This window comes from Papio anubis, chromosome 7, assembly GCF_008728515.1.
Source record: "Papio anubis isolate 15944 chromosome 7, Panubis1.0, whole genome shotgun sequence".
NCBI lineage: Eukaryota > Metazoa > Chordata > Mammalia > Primates > Cercopithecidae > Papio > Papio anubis.
The window spans coordinates 109,306,633-109,326,882 of NC_044982.1; the positions used below are offsets into that span (position 1 = coordinate 109,306,633).

The following is a 20,250-nucleotide window of genomic DNA, read 5'->3' on the forward strand; positions in this document are numbered from 1 at the left end:
CTACAAGGCCAGGTGAATTCAGGTAGCCTGGGGTCACCTAGATGATGTGCTGGTGCAGAAGGGATTTGAGGAGCTGGGGCTCCAGCAAGTGTGAGGTGAGCTTGAACCATCATGGACGGTTTTCATTGTAGCCACTGAGGTTACTGCTTTCAGAAACCGTATCATTCAATTATGCATTCCCTGTCTGCAGGTTGATGGAACCTGCAGAAGTGCCCATTGTCCTTTCTTGTTTTAAGTGGGTGGAGGACAGTTTTCCGTGAGGTTCCATATTAGGCCTTGCTAAAGCCTCTTTCTGGAACAGAGAGTCAGCAAAATTGTTGGGTCCAAAAGAGGGATGCTTATGCAAATTGGGATGATAGTTGGGATGATAGTTGGCTCTGTGAGTGTCCTGATATATAGAAATGTATGTCATTTAGGGCTTGCATTGGTTGCATATGACAGAAAACTCTTCTAACTGTGGTGTAATCACACAAGAGTTGGTTTTTCACATGTAACAAGAATACTAAAGAAGCCTGTTCAGGACTGGTTCAGTTCCTTAAAGGATAAACCAAAAGTCCAATTGTCCGTGTTTCATTTGGCTCTCTGCTTTGCCATTCTTAATGTGTGAGTTTTATCTTCATGGTTGCAAAATGGCTGCTGTTCTTCCAGCCTTCACTTTCACATTCCAGGCAGAAAGAAGATAGAAAGGCAAAGGCACAGACCATGCCAGCTGAGTCGGTTTTGTTTTCCTAAGTTCTCACACAGTAAACTTCTGTTTGCATCTCATTCGCTGAATAGGTTCACCTAGTCTAGCTGCAGAGGAACTGGAGAGGTATTTTTAATTGGACATATTGCCATGCTGAACAAAATCAGAGTCCTATTGTTGGAATAGAATATGGAGAGAAGGAGAGAATGTGTATTAGCTAAGTCACTAGCAATGTCTGCTGCAGCTAGGAAGAAAGAGTAATGGGCTGGGGGTTCAGGAGAGGAGGAGGCAGAGCATAAGAAAGAGTAAGGGTCGGCCATGGTGGCTCATGCCTGTAATCCCAGCACTTTGGGAGGCCAAAGCGGGTGGATCACCTGAGGTCAGGACTTTGAGACCAGCCTGGCCAACATTGTGAAAACCCATCTCTACTAAAAATAAAAAAGTTAGCTGGGTGTGGTGGCACACGCCTGTAGTCCCAGCTACTTGCAAGGCTGAGGCAGGAGAATCACTTGAACCTGGGAGGCGGAGGTTGCAGTGAGCTGAGATCACACCACTGCACTCCAGCCTGGGTGACAGAGTGAGATTCCATCTTAAAAAAAAAAAAAACGGCCGGGCGCGGTGGCTCACGCCTGTAATCCCAGCACTTTGGGAGGCTGAGGCGGGCAGATCATGAGGTCAGGAGATCGAGACCATCCTGGCTAATAGGGTGAAACCCTGTCTCTACTAAAAATACAAAAAATTAGCCAAGCGTGGTAGCAGGTGTCTGTGATCCCTGCTACTCCGGAGGCTGAAGCAGGAGAATGGCGTGAACCCGGGAGGCGGAGCTTGCAGTGAGCTGAGATTGCGCCACTGCACTCCAGTCTGGATGACAGAGGGAGACTCTGTCTCAAAAAAAAAAAAAAAAAAAAGAAAAGAAAAAAAGAAAAAATAGAGAGCAAGGCCACTGATGCCTCAGTGGTGCTCATTACAAAGCTGAAATGTCATGTCAGTAGTTTTTAAACGGTGCTTGAACTATTTTCACCTCTTTCTAAATGCATCTTTCTTGACTCAGCAAATACCCAAAATGTTTTCTGTTACTCTAATTTGTACGCTCATTTGAATCTCCTTCTTTACAAATGCCCAACTTGTGAGACCATAACATTTTTCTTTATTTATAAACAATTCTTTCTGGCTGTTTAGGAAAAGAAAAAGATGGATAATTAAAAAACACATAATTACCCCAAAACAACATTAATTCTACTTTGGTGTCCCAGGAGGGAACTCCATCCTGGAGAATTCATGAATGCCTGACCTGGACAATTGTAATGAAAAAAGTCACAGGAGACCAACATTTTGAATTATTGATTAGAAGGGGTTTTTCAGGCTCTTTTTGCTTAATTTTGCACTCTAAAAGAGGTGACGCAGACAGAGGGAGAGACTGAAGATGCAGAGATTTAGAGTAGGTGAGAGATGGGAAACCGCTGTATTGTGTTTACCTTTTTATGAAGCTGTACCTTTGGAGTTCATGGGCAGTGGCTCAAAAAAAAGGGGTCTTGAAGGAGGAGCTTAAGGATTGAATAATGAGTTCCATGCTTGCTTCGACAGCACAGACACCAAAATTGTACCGATACAGAGATGAGCATGGCCCCTTTGCAAGGATGACATGCAAATTTGTGAAGCATTCCATGAACAAAAAAAAAAAAAAAAAAAAAGAGATCCCTGCTGGTCTTTTGACAAAGAGATTTCTACATATGAATACTGTGCTTATCCTGTGGAGTGGACAGGTGGACCAGGTGCCTCCCTTCACTGCACACTTACTCTGAGAATCCTGGCATCTTGACACAGGCTTCCCAGAACCCCATTTTCCTGAGAATCATGTGCTGGGCTTCCTGGGAGGAATAGTAGAGAGGTATTCTGGGATGAAGGCCTGATTTGGGGGTAAAGGGATCAAGATTTTGGAACTAAGGCTGCTCTATGCTCACAAAGGAGCATCTGAATAACCTAGAAAGCATCCCGGGAAGGGTCAGTTGCTGGGCCTGGTTTCTAACTAGGATGCTCTTTTGTGGGTAGTGCTGGGTGCTGTCATTCTGGTGGCTGCTAAGCCATCCCTGGGATGCTCGTCACCAAGTCCTGTCAAGTTGGCAGTGCCCTCTGGGATCCCCTGCTGCTTTCTGCCTTGCTGGCTGCATTCTGTGGCCTTCTCTCATCTCAGTCCATCCAGAAGCTGCTGCATGTGTCCCTTGCTCTCCTAGAATGCTCCCCGGCCCCTTCGCCCTCAGACACAGTGGGTGCCCCCCTCCCTCTATCAGAACCCTGCTTACTTGTCACTTCCTCCAGGAAGACTGCTGGCACCTCCTTTTCCTATACTAGGTCAAGGCCTCCTGTTAAACACTTCCCAGCATCTGGTGTTTTTATTCTTACAGTTTATTGCAGTTTGTGATGAAACATTTATTTACAGGATGAGATGCTTAACATCCATCTTTGTCATTAGGCTGTATGCCCCACCAGTGCAGGTGCCATGCCTGGTGTTGCTTACAGTGATATCTCCAGAGCCTTCCTCACCAATATCTCCAGAGCCTTCCTCACCACTGGGCACATAGTAGGCTTTGACTAAACAACTCTTCCTCTCCACCACCTGAGGCTGATTTATAGTTCCCATTTTATGACTGTGGAGGCTCAGAGGAGTTCATTGACTGACCTAAGGTCACACAGTAAAGGTTACTGGTTAGGGTTGAGCTGGAATTCGCACCCACATCTGGGAGGTGCAAATTCCAGCTCAACTCCTGCACCCAGGGAGTGGCCGCCAGTGAGCCTGGAGCAGAGCAGACGGCAGCAGCCTCATCCTAACACCAAGGACCTTGCTGCAGTGGGCAGTGCTGTGGACTCACACACCCTGGATTCATTGTTGGTGGCCACTCTCTTTGTCTGAATGATTTCCCCTGTGTCCCCTTGTGCTAGTGGGACCTATGAGCCTGTCCCCAGTGGGTACATGAGGACCACGATAAGGCCACTTTTCTCCAGCCAGGCTGGGCCTTAGGATGCTCAGCCAGACTCCCCACCTTGCCATTCCTGGATTCCTTCCTTAATTTGACCCTTTGGATTCAGGGCACACCTTTGCCAGCAGGATGCCATCCTTCATTGCTGTGTGACAGTTTTGAATTTAGGGCAGATTCACCTAGAGCTGGCTGTTCTACCATTGTGCCACCCACAGACACTTCCATCTTGCCCCCCTTGTCCTCTGTGAGACTCAGCAGCTGGCACTGTGTCCCTGACCCAGATCATGTGTCTGGACACTGCCTGCCTCCTGTGGGTGCTGGTTCCATGGTGGCCCAGGAACCCTTGCTGCCAGCAGGGGCCCTCAGCCAGGGCCTGGCACACTGTGCCCAAGCAGATGGCGCTGGAATGTGATGAGACTCCCCTTCAGGGCAGGGAGCGGAGAGAGGAGGGTTGGACAGGGCCTGGGTATTATTTGGAATCACTTTGTCACTGGAGATATACCAGGTGCATCCTTAGAGCTCAGAGCAGAGTGACCGTGCTGCAGCCAGATGGGCTCTGAAGCTCCCAGTACGGATCTGCGTCTCCTGGCTGGGACAGGAGGCAGGCTGAGGGGTGGAGAGGCCTAGAGGGTGGATGAAGGAGAGCCAATGCAAGCATCTGGCCTTGTTCTCTCTCCCTTCACTGTCACTCTTCTTCTAGTCCCGTCCTTCTCGCACTGTTACTTCAAACCCCTTTCTGTAAAATCATGCAACTAATGTTACCGAGTGCCGATTACATTCCAGATCAGCTGTGCTCGGCTCTGGGGCTCCATGGCTCTGCCTTGTTGGAATTTCAGTCTAACAGGGGCGATGCTCTAGAGAAGGGCAGGTCATCACCAGACAAGTGTGAACTTTTCCTGTGACACACACTCTGAAGGAGCAGGACATGGTGTGATGAAGGTCCGTTATAGCGGGAGTGGACTAAGTCGGGGAGATGATGCTGATGCAGCCATCTGAAGGATGAGCCAGAGTTAACTGGGAGAAGAGAGGAGGAAGAGTGTGCAAGCTGGGAACAGAGGGTGCAGGGTCTATCGTGGGAGGGAGAAGCAAATTTGAGGGAGTCAGGGAAGGCCAAGGTGGTGGATGTGGAGAGATGCAGGGGGCCATGGTGAGAAGGTACTCTGCTGGCTTCTAGGATAAAATACAGGGTGTGCAGGGCCATGGGAGGCTCTTTCCTACTGTGGGCTGAGGGGATGCAGGTTTCCCAGTAGGAACAGGAGCAAAGGGTGTGGTGGTGATGGTGCCGACCATCACCGTCATTAGACCAGTAGCTGACACTTCCTGGTGCTTGCTGTGTGCCAGGCCCTGCTCTGAAGGCTTCAAGAATTCTCAGAAAAGAAGGGAAAAGGGTAAAGGGCAGGGAAGACTTCCAAAGCCTTTCAGGGCTTTATTTGGAGTCAGCACAAAGGGAATGCCAGTAACTTCACATACACACGCACAGACACACATACAAACACTCAGACGCACACACACACACGGATACACAATTCCTCCATGCTAATTAACATGAGCACTTTATAAGTCAGTTTGGGTTGTCAAATGCCAGACCTAAAGCTGAAATGATTTAAGAGATTGGAAAGCCAAGATGATTTGAATGCTTTTACCTATAATTTTTTAATACATTGGAAACCTAAAAACGATATTCTTTACAAGCAAATTAAATGCTATTTGTTTGTTTTTTAAAGAGGTAAGTCACATGGTGGGTTTAGAACAGATGTCTTCAGAGATCAGAGTCATCGCTTTCTTTATTAGAAAACAGAGGAGTCAGGAGACGTGCCATTTAATGCTGTGTTGTACCAGAGTACTTTTCTTTCTCTGGAGTGGATTGTGTGCATCTTCCTAATATTTGTGGCAGTCGTCTGATAATAGACTGCATTAGAAAATGTTATGCTTTTTATTTCAGAGCCAGTGTTTTGAAGGGCTTTACAGGAAAGAAGTGGGTTCTTATCTCTGCCACATGACCTTGAGGAAAGGTGAAAATCTCTTTCCTGCTAAGAGTTGATGCATGATTTAGAATTCTAGAAGCAAAAAGTCATTTGGCACATAGGAGTGTAGCTCACATCCCACTTTGAAAACTAATCTAACATGCAGTTTCCTCATCTGTAAGTGGGGACAACAATGTTCTCTTCTAATAAGGTGGAGATTAAATAGAGGGATTTAGGTGAGAACATAGAGCATGTGGTTAGCTCAGTGAACGTGAGCTGTTGTCATTTACATGCACATTGACGTGGGAGCACATTCACAAACCCCTCCGAATGCATAGTCACAATGACACACATATGTGCATACATGCGCACACACACACACACACACACACAGAGGTTTGCTGAAATTCTCCAACAGAAAACGAGTTGTCGTTTTTTTGCTTGTTGCATTGGGTTTGACTGTGGCTAGGGTGAGTTTGACTTAGAAGGTAAATGACCCCACCACTCAGCCTCCCCAACCAATGCCCAACTATGCCCTTGGGTGGCTTCCTGCTGTCTCTTAGGTATCTTGGATCTCCAGCCCAGCCTGAGTGACCGTATGCCCCACAGGGATCAGAGCAGCCAGTCCAGGTGCTTAAGCCATCACTGGGACCTGCGCTGGCAGCCAAGAAGCTGAAAATGGTGGCCAAGTGAGTAGAGGAGCTGTGCCCCTTCAGGCTACCTCCTCCCTGGGCCCCACCGCCTGGGGGAGCAGAGAGGACAACTGCCTGGTCAGCTTCACCTTTATTGACTCTGGCGCCTCTGCCTGGAATACCCTCTCCACACCAACACTCAGGTCCAGCATCACCCACACTCTCACCCTGGCTCAGATGCCATTTCCCCCTGCAGGGCTCTTTGGATCCCCCTGCTCAACTCCTCTGAGCCTTTTTCTTTGGACCTCTCTTATAGAATTCAGCATGCCTACCATGCACTATGCCAACCAGAACTCCCAGAGTGTGGTCACCCCCAGCACTCCACATGAAGCTGGGCTCAGAGAGCATTTGATGATCAGAGCTGCTCCAGGGATCCTGTTTCCACAAAGGCGCTCTCCTGGATTTGAGTTTGATCAGGTCACTCCCTTGCTTTAAATGCTTCATTGGCCCCTCAGCACTTAGGATAAAATCCACTGTCTTTCTCATGCCTTCTAGGCTGTCTGGTTTGACCCCTCCCTACTTTTTCAGCCTCCTTTCCCCTCCCTCCCTCTCACCAGGCTCCAGCTCCCTTCACCAGTGCAGGGAGAGTGCCAAGCTCATTCTTGCCTCTGGGCCCTTGCACATGCTAAGCCATCTGCTTGGAATTTCCCTCCCCTTCACCTCACCACCCCTACTCATCCTTCCGGTCTGAGCTCAAATGTCACTCAGAGATGTCTTCCCTGACATCCCCTCACCCTCATCCACAATTCAACTTACACTCACATGTACTTACCATTCGTTACTATTTGTAATTGCTTATTTGCTTTTGTGATGGTTTAAGGCAGGCATTCCCACTAGAACTCCAGGAGGGCAGGGCAGATTCTGTCTTGGTCAGCATTATATCTACAGCACTTAGTTCAAGGTTTACATAGAGCAGAAAAATAATTATTTTTGTGAAGAGGCACAAATGCCATGAGGCCTGAAAGATCTCCCTTTTTGGCTCATCTTCCTCCTGAAATTGCCCTTTTTGCACTTCTTGTTTTGGAATCCAAGTCTGTCCCAAGTTTAGTTCCTTGCTTGTGAAACATGGCTCTGCAGTGTCAACGATCCAACTTGAAGCAGCTGCTACCAAGCCTGTGCTCCTGGCCCTCCGGTCTGGGGTTCAGCAGGAACTGGCCACATTCCAAATACTGGGGTCTGCAGCTCTTGGCCCTTGTGTACAGCAGACTGCAAATGCCAAGAAACTAACCGTCCACCAGATCCTGGCCGGGGCAGAGTTGCTGTGCAACTCCATCATTTCCCTCAGGCAAGGGTAACATGAGGAGTGTATTCCATACCACTGTCCACAGTGTTCCTGTGGGATAAGCTCCTGTCACCCATAAAGGTGGCTGGTTTGGCAAGGCCTTTTACTGGCTGACTTCTCTTCTCTGTCTCCTTCCGACTACCCACCCCAAACAAACTACTTGACCTTGAATCCTTATCACAGAGTCTACTTGTGTAAGAATGCAAACTAAGACAAGCACTGTTGCTGCATCATACTCTCCTATTCCATTATTATTATGACTACACAATAAACATGCTGACAACATGCTTCTGCACGTGTTTGCTCATCAAATCCTCCCATGAACCCTAGGGATTAAATATTCTTGTCTTTATTTTGCAGACAGAGAAATAGGGATACATCAGAGAGGTAAATCAATTTGCCTAGTGCTGACCTAGTGCTGGAGGACTGGCCTGCTGCTCAGGTCACTTTCCTTTCCATCACCAGGACCCATAAGGCTGTGCATATGCAGCACTGAGTGGATAAGAGTGTGGAGACAGAGCTGGCAGGGAGGCCCAGGATGTGAAGGGTGTCCTCATGCCCTGAGACAATCTACACTTAGAGAAGAGCATTCGGATAATCGGTCATGGACGGCCACACACATGTCCCTGGAGACTCACGCATTCACACAAATGCCAGTGTGTGCACACTTGGACCCACATGTGCAGAAACCTGTTAGTGGCAATTTCAATTTCCTAATTAAAAATGAATAAGGAAGGCATGTTCTTCTATCCAGCATCCTACACTCGAGCTTATGGAATCCAAGAACTTCCTCAGGTCATCTGGCCCAGCCTCCTGCATCTAACCTGAACCAACATGGAATGAGGTCTTGTCAGCTAAGAAGCGGTGCTTAACCAGCCATTGAGGGAGCTGTTAGGGACCCTGGAATAATGACAGCCTTCTCAAATGAGAAGATGAAGAGGGTTTTTTTTGTGTGTGTGTGTGTATGTGTATTTTTTTTGACAGTTTGAGATTTAAAATTGCATAGTAGAACTAATAGGCCCTTTCTGTCTCATAATTATGTTTGTCGTGATACAAACCCTTAAACGTTTGGCTGCTGGTCTTGGATGAAACTCCCAGCATCAGATGGAATTGTAATGCCATGACGAGCCATTATGCTGTGGCCAAGGGTAGTCCCTGTGTGACACTTGCTGCCTGGCAGTGCTGTTGTTCTCAGCATGTACAACAAGGGCTCATAACCGGAAGGAAGTTGTATTTTCCATGGAGCTGTCACAGGGGCCCAAGGACTAGGAGGCAAGAGCTACTGGCTCAGGAGTCCTTGGGAGTTAGATGGGACCTGGGGCTCTGCCATTTCCCCCTTTGCTGGAAACACAGAGCTTTGAGAATGCTACAGTCCAAGCAAAGGTGGAACTGGGCTGCCTTCATCTATATGGAGATTATTCCTTCAACAGAGCAATTGCAGATGATTGAACTTTAAATTGTTCCATCCCTAAGAATAATGAACGTTGAGACCATTCCGCCAGGATGATGAGTTTAGTCCTGGAATACATGTCATACAAGTTGGGTGCTGAACTGCACTGAACATGCCTGGAGTGATGTTAGGAAGACAGCAAGCTGAAAATTAGCATTCCAGAAGGGATAAAGCCATCTGCATACAATATTAGAAGATTTTATGACATTATGTTTCTAGGTAGTTTGGACTCCCTGAGTTAGTTAAGAAACTTAATTTTCTTTCCATCAGAAATATCTTAGGACTCTTTTGGTTGCAAGTAAGAGAAATCCATGTACTTATGAAAGTGAAGGGAGATGCTTTATAAGTGAGGCAAGATGACCTGGTAGAGAAATTAGGTGTTTTCTCCTTCCTTCTCTCAAACAGCTGGTGAAAGACTAGCTTCTTATTTTGGAGGCCTGATGTATTCTTTGCTTTGAGGGAGAAGAGAATTTTTAAAAGTCAACTTTAAATATCAGTTTCATACTCTAAAATGTATCAGTTCAAAAACTGTAATTTGATGTGCTTTGACAAAGATACACAGTTGTGTAACGACCACCACAATCATGAAAGAGATCATTTCATCACCCCCATGAGCCCCTTTGCAGCCAGTCCCCTCCCAACACCTGGGCCGCTGGTATCACTGATCTGCTTTCTGTCACTGTTTTGCTTTGTGAAGATTTCATAGAAATGGACTCTACAGTATCTGTTGGTGTCTGACTTCTTTCACTTTGCATAATACTTTTGAGAGCTGTTCATGCTCTCACATGTATCAGTAGTTCTTCCTTTTTATTGCTGAGTAGTATTCTGTTGTATAGGTACACCACAATTTATCTGTTCAGCAGTTGATACATATTTGGGTTTCATTTCTGAATAAAGCACATGCCTTTGTGTGAACTTAGGTTTCCTTATCTCATGGGTAAATACCTATAAGTAGAATTTCTGGGCTGTAGAGTAAGTGCATGTCCCATTTTATAAGAAACTATAAAACTTTTACAAAATGGCTGTACCATTTTGCATTCCCACCATCATGTATGACAGTTTCAGTTGTCACACATCCTTGACAACTCTTGGTATTATCAGTCTTTAATTTTAGCCATTCTAGTGAGCATGTAAGTGTATCCCAAGGTGGTTTTAATTTACATGTTTCTAATGAATAAAGATATTGAGCATCTTTTTTTGTTTATCTTCTTTGGTGAAGCAACTGTTCAAATTGTCCACTTTTAAAGTTGGGGTTAATCTCTTTATTATTTAGATGAGTTCTTTATATATTTTGGATGTAAGTTCTTTATCAGATACATGTTTTGAAAATATTTTCTAGTCTGCACTCATCTTTTAATTTTCTTAACAATGTCTTTTACTTGGAGTGTTTATATTGTTTACTTATTTATTGAAACTTTAAAAATTTTAGGCTGGGTGTGGTGGCTCACGCCTATAATTGCAGCACTTTGGGAGGCAGATCACTTGAGGTCAGGAGTTCAAGACTAGCCTGGCCAACATGGTGGAACTCCGTCTATACTAAAAATACAAAAATTAGCCAGGTGTGGTGGCATGCTCCTGTAATCCCAGCTACTCAGGAGGCTGAGGCAGGAGAATCACTTGAAACCGAAACGTGGAGATTGAAGTGAGCTGAGATTATACCACTGAACTCCAGCCTGGGCGACAGAGTGAGACTCTTGTCTCAAAATAAATAAATAAATAAATAAACAAACAAACGTAATTTGAGACTTAGAGAAAAGTTGCATGAATAATACCAAGAATTCCAAGATACACTTCACCCAGATTTCCTAAATGTTATTATTATTATTATTATTATTATTATTATTTAAATATTTGCTTGCTTTCTCTTTCTCTCTCCCTGGCCCCTCCCACCTTTGTTTCTCTGCGTATTCACATGGTTCCTTTCTGTAGAGGCTACCTTTCTCTGACTCTCTGGGTAAGCATCATTTAATTATAACTAGTAGCTCTGAGTTCCAATTTCAAATGCCTGGAGAGAATTTAACTGGTTCAGGTTAGGTTGGGTATCAGCCCCTGACCCAATCAACAGTGATCTTATTGTGTGGTTCTTTGAGAATAAATCATGGATGCATTTTCTAAGGATGAATTAAAGGGTAGGAGAAGAAACAATGAGTGTCTGTTCTATAAAATATTAAATTATTTGAAAAATTACAAGTATATATACCTTTCGAAATGAGCACTGTTTTCTTACAGTTATCTGGAGATGCCAGATGCCTTTCCCAAAACCTATGTACTTATTTTATTGCTCGCTCTAGTACTTGTCTTTGAGGAGCAGCTTTAGGGTCAGTTACTTTTCACTAAAAGAAAATCAGTATCTATTCTTAGTAGTCACACCTCCCTCTTGACTAAAGCATGGTACTTTTTCACTTTTAATTCCTCGTGACAAGATGCAACTGGATATCTGAGAGTGTAATTGGCTGTGGGCAAAGCTGGGTTAAAGGCCATAAACACATCTCTCTCTATCTCTTAGCCAGGCTTTCTCCCTGTTGCAGCCCAGAATTCTCACTCTGTTGTTCTCTTGGGGAAAACTGGAATCTAGAAGTTCAAAGGTGCTGTTGTCTCTCTCTCTCTCTTGCTCTCTCCCTCTCTCTTATTATTTTTTTTCTTTCTAGTCACCCCATACCCTACAGTCAAGCCTTCTTAACATGGCTGTCATAGTCACTGGCAGCCCCAAAACCTGCAGTCTATATTAGCCAGAATAATGGCCTCCAAAAGATGTCCATGTCCTAATCTCTGACACCTGTGACTATGTTCCATTACCTGGCAAAAGAAACTTTGCAGATGTGATTAAGGATCTTGAGATGGAAACATTATCCTGGATTATCAGCTGGGTGGGTCCAATGTGGTCCTTATAAGAGGTGGGTAAGAAAGTTGGCTGTGTGCGGTGGCACACGACTGAAATCCTAGCACTTTGGGAGGCTGAGGTGGGTGGATTGCCTGAGCTCAGGAGTTCAAGACCAGCCTGGGCAACACAATGAAACCTGGTCTCTACTAAAATACGAAAGAAAATATTTGGGCGTGGTGGTGTGCACCTGTAGTCCCAACTACTTGGGAGGTGGAGACAGGAGAATTGCTTAAACCCGGGAGGCAGAGGTTGCAGTGAGCTGAGATCGTGCCATTGCACTCCAGCCTGGATGACAGAGTGAGACTCTGTCTCAAAAAAAAAAAAAAAAAAAAAAGACAAGAAAGTTGAAGGTGGAAAAAGGAGAGGGGACAGTGAAGCAGAACTTGGAGTAATGCCCTTTGAAGATGGAATAAGGAGCCACAATCCAAAGAATGTGGGAAGCCTCTAGAAGCTAGAAAAAGTGAGGAAAAAGATCCTCCTCCAGAGCCTTTAGAAGGAACCAGCCCTGCTGACACCTTGAATTTAGCCCGCTGAAACTGATTTCAGATTTCTGGCCTCCGGAACTGTAAGAGAATAAATTCAAGTTGTTTCAAGCCATGAAGCTTGTTGGAATTTGTCATAGCAGCAATGGGAAATTGATACACAACCCAAAAAGAAGAGACACCTTTTTTCCAACATTGATATGCTAAATCTAACAGAGATTTTCTGATTTGCCTTACTTGGATCATATACCCACTTTTGGGGCCAGACACATTGGACAGAAGCATGAGGTAGCATGAGTGGCCACCCTGAACTCAAGAGTCAGAAGAGGTACTTGTGGTTGGGCTAGGGAGAGCCCATTCCATCACAGAGGATGGCTGGCAGATGAGAGGACAGGTGTGCTCTATGACTCACTCTGACCTCCCCCTCCCAATGCAACCAGCCTACGCTCCAAATGACTGTTGAAAATCAACTCCATTCTTCGAGGTCAAAGCTTTGACTGCAGTGAGAACATTCAGAAGATTGTACTTCAGGTTCACAAAGCTGTTTCTAGGGAAAGACTATTTTGTGGTCTCTAGAGCACATATTTGAATGGAACAAGCTTCATTTGCATATGCAAGATTGGATATTCCAGTTTTTTTGGTCAAAAGAAACTTCTGGGTCTATATTCAGAGCCTGCCATGTGCCAGCTTGGTAAACTCTCTGAATTTCAGTTTTCTCATCTGTAAAATGGAGATAATTATACTTTCCTATGGGTTGTTGAAAGGATTAGAAAAGGTGATTTATATAAAACCTAGCACTACTTAAATAACATATGCAAAGTTTAGCACAGCTTTTCAATAAAGGATTAGAATATTTGTCTTGTTCTATTTCATACTACACAGTAGTATGAAATTAGTTTGTGGAAGTCAGACTGAATTGTGAGTGAGCTTGAGTTGTTAAAGCTATGTATCTTAGTACACAGATTACCATGAACCGGCGTAAAATTTATTGTACCTTCTCTATGTATATGTAGTGATTTTTTTAAAAGCTAAAAATCCTAACTTTTTTCTTTCCTCTTCTTGTACCTGCTCAATTCTCTGCAGAATTTTTAGTGTTTTACCTATGTCACAGAGTCTGAGCGCCATTCGGCATTTGCATGTGTGGTTATTTGGAAAACATACGACTTTTCTGCTAGAGTGTAGATTCCATAAGGATTGGAATCATGTCTGCTTTTTCTTACTGCTGTGTTCCCAGTGCCTAGGCCAGTGGCTGGCCCTTGATAAGTGCTCAATAAATATTTGTTGAAGGAGTGATGTGCAGGGATTAAAGACAAAAGAAGGCTTGAGAGAAACCCAGTAAGGAGGCAGATGGTGGGCTTTGGATCTGGCAATCTGGAGGTCACTGGTGATCTTGATGAGAACAAAGTCATGGAGTGATGGAGGCTGGAGCTGAGCCACAGCAGGCTGAGGGCAGAGTGGTGGGAAATTGGAGGAGTGTGGATGAATCTTCCTACAATGGCAGGTGGGCCAAGGACAAGCCACCCAGGACAAAGTTTACTCTTCTCCTATGGAGAAAAGTTAGCAGGGATCTCCTCCTTACCTACCATTTCCCCTCAAGCAGAGCCCCAGGAACCAGTGAATCTTCTCAATTCCCAGTGGAGATGGGATACCAGCCTTTTGTGGTTGTGTGTACATGGGATCGCCATGCTGCCCTAGTGTATTCCTGTGCCTGGCTCTGTGACAACCCTCTGCTGATGCTAGGAAGTGACAGCCTTGTCCTCAAGCACAGGGGGTACTCATGGGGCATGAGCAGTCAAGGGCTCTGGAGGCAGCCCAGTGCCCAGTGCTCCTCATCAAGGAGGCTGGTGTTGGATCCCACACCCACTGAGGGTGCTAATGTCCTGGGAAGGGTGGCACTGGGGTCTAGCTGGCCACCTGGAGTTTCTTTCAAGGTCTAGAACAGGAGCAAGTAAGAGTTGATGTCCACTGGTCACTTTCATATAAATATATTTGTCATTTAGAGGCAGGAACTCAGGATCATTTCAACTCTAAGGTACTGGAATTATCCAGACTCATGTTTGTATTGAATTGAATGACTTCTAAAGTCACAGATCTTACAGATTTATCAAGTTCAGCACCCCCTGCATATCATGTGATGAAATCCCTGCAAAATAGCCACAATCCTCTGACTCAGCACTTTCAGGAACAGGGGCCTCCCTGCTTCTATGAGAGTTGATGCAGTCTTCGGATTACTCCTCAACTAATGTTTCTGTCAAGCTCTATTTTTCAAAAATAGTTATTCCTTAAAACTAAAAAATCCTTTTCCTCCTTATTTTCTTCCCTATTGCCTTTTCTTGACTGATGCCTCCTTTGGCAATGGAAACACAGAGCTACGGAACATGTGGTTGTCAAGGGGCCTCAGTCCATACCATTCACACCACGTGATTCATATGAAGTTGGCCCCCTGTGTGCACTATGAACAGGCCTCTTTCTTTGGATGAGGAATGTGTGTACTGAGTAAAGGACTGTGGAAAGAAAAGATAGGTAGAAGCCTTCTAGACTGCTATGCAGTCAAAGAAAAATTTGGCAAAGCTGTTGGGGAGTCCTAGAGCTACAATTAGCCGTTGGAGGGCTCACCTTAGTAGCCCTGCTGCGCTTAGTCAATGGCTGGAAGCGGCTTTGGGAAGCTTTACCTGGGCACAAACATGATAATATATTTCAAAAGCAGCCAGCGTCCTTGGTCAGTTGTTCTCCTTATAGTTGGAGATCTGTGAGATGAATGCTCATGGCCACCATGTCACAGTTTCCCCTTTGGTGTCTGGGACAGTCAACAGCCTTGCAATAGGGAGAATAAAATGTTGGCCTTGTTCTTTCTGTAAAAGGGTGTTGGTGGCCACAGATACACTCATATTTAGATCTAGAGCTCAGCTTTACCTGTACCTCACAGTGAGATGTTGCCTTTACTGAACTGTCCTCACCAGGAGAGAAAACTGCTACTTGCGGTGACTTTTTTTTTTTTTTTTTCTGGTGGTCACAGTTATGTGCTTATTACCTCAAACTAGCGAGGAATGTAGAAAAGTCACCACATACATGGTACATTTTGGTTCAAAGGGGTTTTGCAACCATTATCTCATTAGATTCTCACCAAGACCTTGTGAGGTTGGTGGTTCAGGGGACCCCCATTTTACACATGGAGAGACCAAGACTTAGAAAAGTCAAAAGGGGCCAGGCACAGTGGCTCACACCTGTAATCCCAGCACTTTGGGAGGCTGAAGTGGGTGGATTACGAGATCAGGAGTTTGAGGCCAGCCAAGATGGTGAAACCCTGTCTCTACTAAAAAACACAAAAATTACCCAGGCGCCATGGCAGGCGCCTGTAATCCCAGCTACTTGGGAGGCTGAGGCAGGAGAATCGCTTGAACCCAGGAGGCAGAGGTTGCCGTGAGCCAAGATTACACCACTGCACGGCCTGGCCACAGAGCAAGACTCTGTCTCAAAAAAAACCCAAAAAACAAAAAACAAAAAAAAAAGTCAAAGGGCCAATCAAAGTCAGTCAAAGTCACATGGTCTCTAAGTGGGAGAGCTGGGATTTAATCCAGGTACCTCATTCCAGATCCTGCAATATTTCCACGATAATCTGCCTTGGTGGAAGAGGACTTGGGAACAAGAAGAAAGGACTAGACTCCTCTTCCCATCTTTCTGTATCTGGTGGGATTGTGAACAAGGAATATAGTTTTATATGGCCTTAATGACTTTTATGTGGCCACTTAGTTTTAGATGGCCTTAATGACTTCATGGGATGTGCACTTATGGTAGCCTCAGTTGATCAAAGAGGACACCTGTTCTTCCATCTTCTCAGCAGCTGCACGGAGACAATTCACGTCTAGCAGCCTAGGGAACTGAGCATGGAAATCTCTTTGTATGGTCAGACGCATGTAGTGTTCTTCCAGGACTCCAAACCGAGGCTATTTAGGACTATTCACCCGTTACCTTACTGCATGTCTTGCATCAAAAATCCTAGTGTGTTGCATAAGATAGCGATGACTGTGTCTCCTCCACTTTCTCCTCATGGGAGACACACCTGCCATTAATGAACTGTATTTCCAAAGCTCAGGTTCTTTGTGTGTGGGCTCAGCTTTTCTGATTGCAGTGGGTAGAGTGTGGCAGGGCAGGAGGGGAAAGAGGTGGAAGAGATGGAGAGTCTGAGAGTTTGGAATCAATCTCCAAAGATTAATCCCAATGTGAGAGGCCTGTGGTCTTCAACTCAGAAAAGAGAGAGCCTCTTTCAGTCCTTTCTTGTGGGTTAGAAATCCTGCTCTGTACCACATACACTATGGAATACTGTACAGCCATAGAAAGGAACAAGATCATGTCCTTTGCAGGGACATGAATAGAGCTGGAAGCTGTTATCAGCAAACTAACACAGGAACAGAAAACCAAACATGGTATGTTCTCACTTATAAGTGGGAGTTGAATAATGAGAACACATGGATACATCACGGGGAACAACATCCACTGGGGACTGTCGGGGTTAGGGTGAGGAGAGAGCATCAGGAAGAATAGCTCATGGATGCTGGGCTTAATACCTAGATGATGGGTTGTTCTGTGCAGCAAACCACCATGACACATGTATGTGTGTGTAACAAACCTGCACATCCTGCACATGTACCTTGGAATGTAAAATAAAAGTTGAAAAAATAATAATAAAAATAGAAATCCTGCTCTGCTCATTGGGTACCACAGGACAAAAGCCCAGCTTCCATCACATCTGGCCAAGGATCTCCAACGTCAGAAAACTAACAAAGACAGAACTTTGCTAGAGAGTAGAATCAAGGTCTCCTGATTTCTACTCTGATAATACTAATCATCACGATCATAGTAGTAACTAACGTTTTCCTCATACAACAGCTTATGAAACATCATTTGTGTAAATTGCTGTCTTTCATTTACTTTCCTACTTCTCGGTTCTCTGCTCTCCAGCACCACAAGGGTAAAGATAACAGTTTGCAAGCTCAGCAATGTATGATTAATTTTACCTGATTACTATGTATGGAATATACAAAGCATAGGTCTGGTCCCCAAAGGATGAATTCACAAAAATGCATTTAGTACATGTTGAAACCTGAATTTCAGGTATGCATTCTGATTCGCAGAGTAAGCCTCCACTTAAAGTTCATGAAGAGGAAGAAATTAATTTATTTAAAGCAAAGTTAGTCCATTTTTAGAACACGGAGGTGAGAATGGTTTTCTATCTGATGTAATTGGATATACTAGCTATTTTTTATTTTTGTTTTTTATAGAGTTGGTCTCACTATATTGCCCAGGCTGGTCTTGAACTCCTTGGCTCAAGCAATCCTCTTGCCTTGGCCTCCCAAAGTACTGGGATTACAGGCATGAGCCATCACATCTGGCCAAATATACTCGCTATTCACACACCAAGGGACAGCTGAGGTCTATGTGAATATTTAAATTTAATCAGACTAAGGCATCCTCTACTATGTTTTTTGCTTGGGGGAGAGAAGTTAGGCGATGCTAATTGGAATATGCAAATTTGGTCTATATAATATTATTCTGGCCAGGTGTGGTGACTCATGACTGTAGTTCCAGCACTTTGGGAGTCTGAGGCAGGAGGAGCCCTTCAACCCAGGAGTTTGAGACCAACCTGGGCAAGATGGGGAGACATCATCTCTACAAAAAAAATTTTTTTTTGAATTAGGCTAGGCATGGTGGCATGCACCTGTAGTCCCAGCTATCCAAGAGGCTGAGACAGGAGGATTGCTTGAGCCCAGGAGTTTGAGACCAGCCTGGGCAACATAGCAAGACTTCATCTCTACTGAAAAAATAAAAAATAAATATTAAAAAACTCACCACAGACCTGTAGTAATCAAACTAGTGTGGTATTAGCACAGGGACAAACATATAAGTCAATGGTGTAGAATTGAGACTTCAGAAATAAACCTTCACATTTATGGTCAATTGATTTTTGACAAAGGTACTAAGATACTTAACTGTGGAAAAAATTATTCTTTTCAATAAACTATGCTGGGATAACTGAATATCCATATGCAAAAGAGTGAAGCTGGACCCCTGCCTCATAGCATATGCAAGAATTAACTTGAAAGGAATCGAAGACCTAAATGTCAAAGCTAGAATTACAAAACTCTTACAGGAAAACATAGGAGTAAATCTTCATGATCTTGGGTTAGGAAATGGTTTATTAAATATGAAAGTAAAAGCAAATGTTGGGGCCAGGCATGGTGGTACACGCCTGTATTCCCAGCACTCTGGGAGGCCGACGTGGGTGGATCACCTGCGGTCAGGAGTTCGAGACCAGCCTGGCCAACATGGTGAAACCCCCCCCATCTCTACTAAATACAAAAATTAGCTGGGCGTGGTGACAGGTGCCTGTAATCCCAGCTGCCTGGGAGGCTGAGGCAGGAGAATTGCTTGAACCTGGAAGGCAAAGGTTGCAGTGAACTGAGATCGCGCCACTACACTCCAGCCTGGGCAAGAGCAAAACTCCATCTAAAAAAAAAAAAGCAAATGTGTCAACATTAAAAATTTTTGTGTTTCGGAGGATGTCATCAAGAGAGTGAAAAGAGAACCCATGGGAAGGAAGAAAATATTTGCAACCTGATAAGGGGCTGGTATTCAGAACACTTACAACTCAATAATAAAAAGACAAATACCCAATTAAAATGGGCAAAGGATCTAAACAGACATTTCTCCAAATAAGATATAACAATGGGCTGGGCATGGCGGCTCACACCTGTAATCCCAGCCCTTTGGGAGGCAAGGTGGGTGGATCACTTGAGGTCAGGAGTTCAAAACCAGCCTAGCCAACATGGTGAAACCCTGTCTCCACTAAAAATACAAAAATTAGCCGGGTGAGGTGGCACGTGCCTGTAAACCCAGCTACTTGGGAGGCTTGAATCACTTGAACCTGAGAGGCAGAGGTTGCAGTGAGCCAAGACTGCGCCACTACACTCCAGCCTGGGTAATGGGAGTGAATCCCTGTCTCAAACAAACAAAAAGATACAGAAATGGCCAAAAAGCACATGAAAAGATGCTCAACTCACTAGTCATTAGGGAAACGCAAATAAAAACTACAATGAGATACCACTTCCCAACCACTAGTATGGCTAAAATAAAAAACACAGAGGATAACAAGAGTTAATGAGGATGTGGCAGAAATTGGAGGCCTCATACAATGCTGGTGGTGATGGAAAATCATGTAGCCACTTTACAAAAACAGTTTGGGGGTTCCTCAAAATGTTAAATACAGAGCTACCATATGATCCAGCAAATAAACAGCTATGAAAACACACATCCACAGAAAAACTTGAACATACAGCCAAATATGTTGAATGTAAATAGCCAAAATTTAGAAACAGTCCAAATGCCCATTAACTGATGAATGAAGACAAAATGTTGTCTATCCATCCAATGGAATATTACATAGCCATAAAAATAAAGTACTGATGTATGCTATGACATGGATGAACCTTGAAAGCAGTATCCCACGTGACAGAAACAGACACAGAAGGTCATCTACTGTATGATTTCAGTGATATGAAATATCTGGAATAGGCACATCTATAGAGACAGAAAGTGCAGTGTCTTGTTTGGGGTAGGGTGGTTGGGGGAAAATGGGGAGTGCCTGCTAATGGGTATGGTGTTTCTTTTTAGGATGGTGAAAGTGATCTAAAATTGCTTGTGGTGATAGTTGCACAACTCTGTGAACATACTAAAACTATCGAATTGTACAATTTAAACTAAATTAATTTTACAATTGTACAATTAAACTACTTAATTATATGGTATGTGAATTATATCGCAATAAAGCTGCTAAAGAAAGTT

General features: G+C 44.4%; 1 non-coding gene across 1 annotated transcript; it reads left to right on the forward strand.

Annotated features, from left to right (window-relative positions):
* The first annotated feature begins 2,253 nt into the window (after nucleotides 1–2,253).
* LOC116276033 lies at nucleotides 2,254–2,357 on the forward strand. Its single transcript, XR_004185488.1, has one exon. It is a non-coding gene; the product is annotated as a U6 spliceosomal RNA (small nuclear RNA).
* The last annotated feature ends 17,893 nt before the right edge of the window (nucleotides 2,358–20,250 follow it).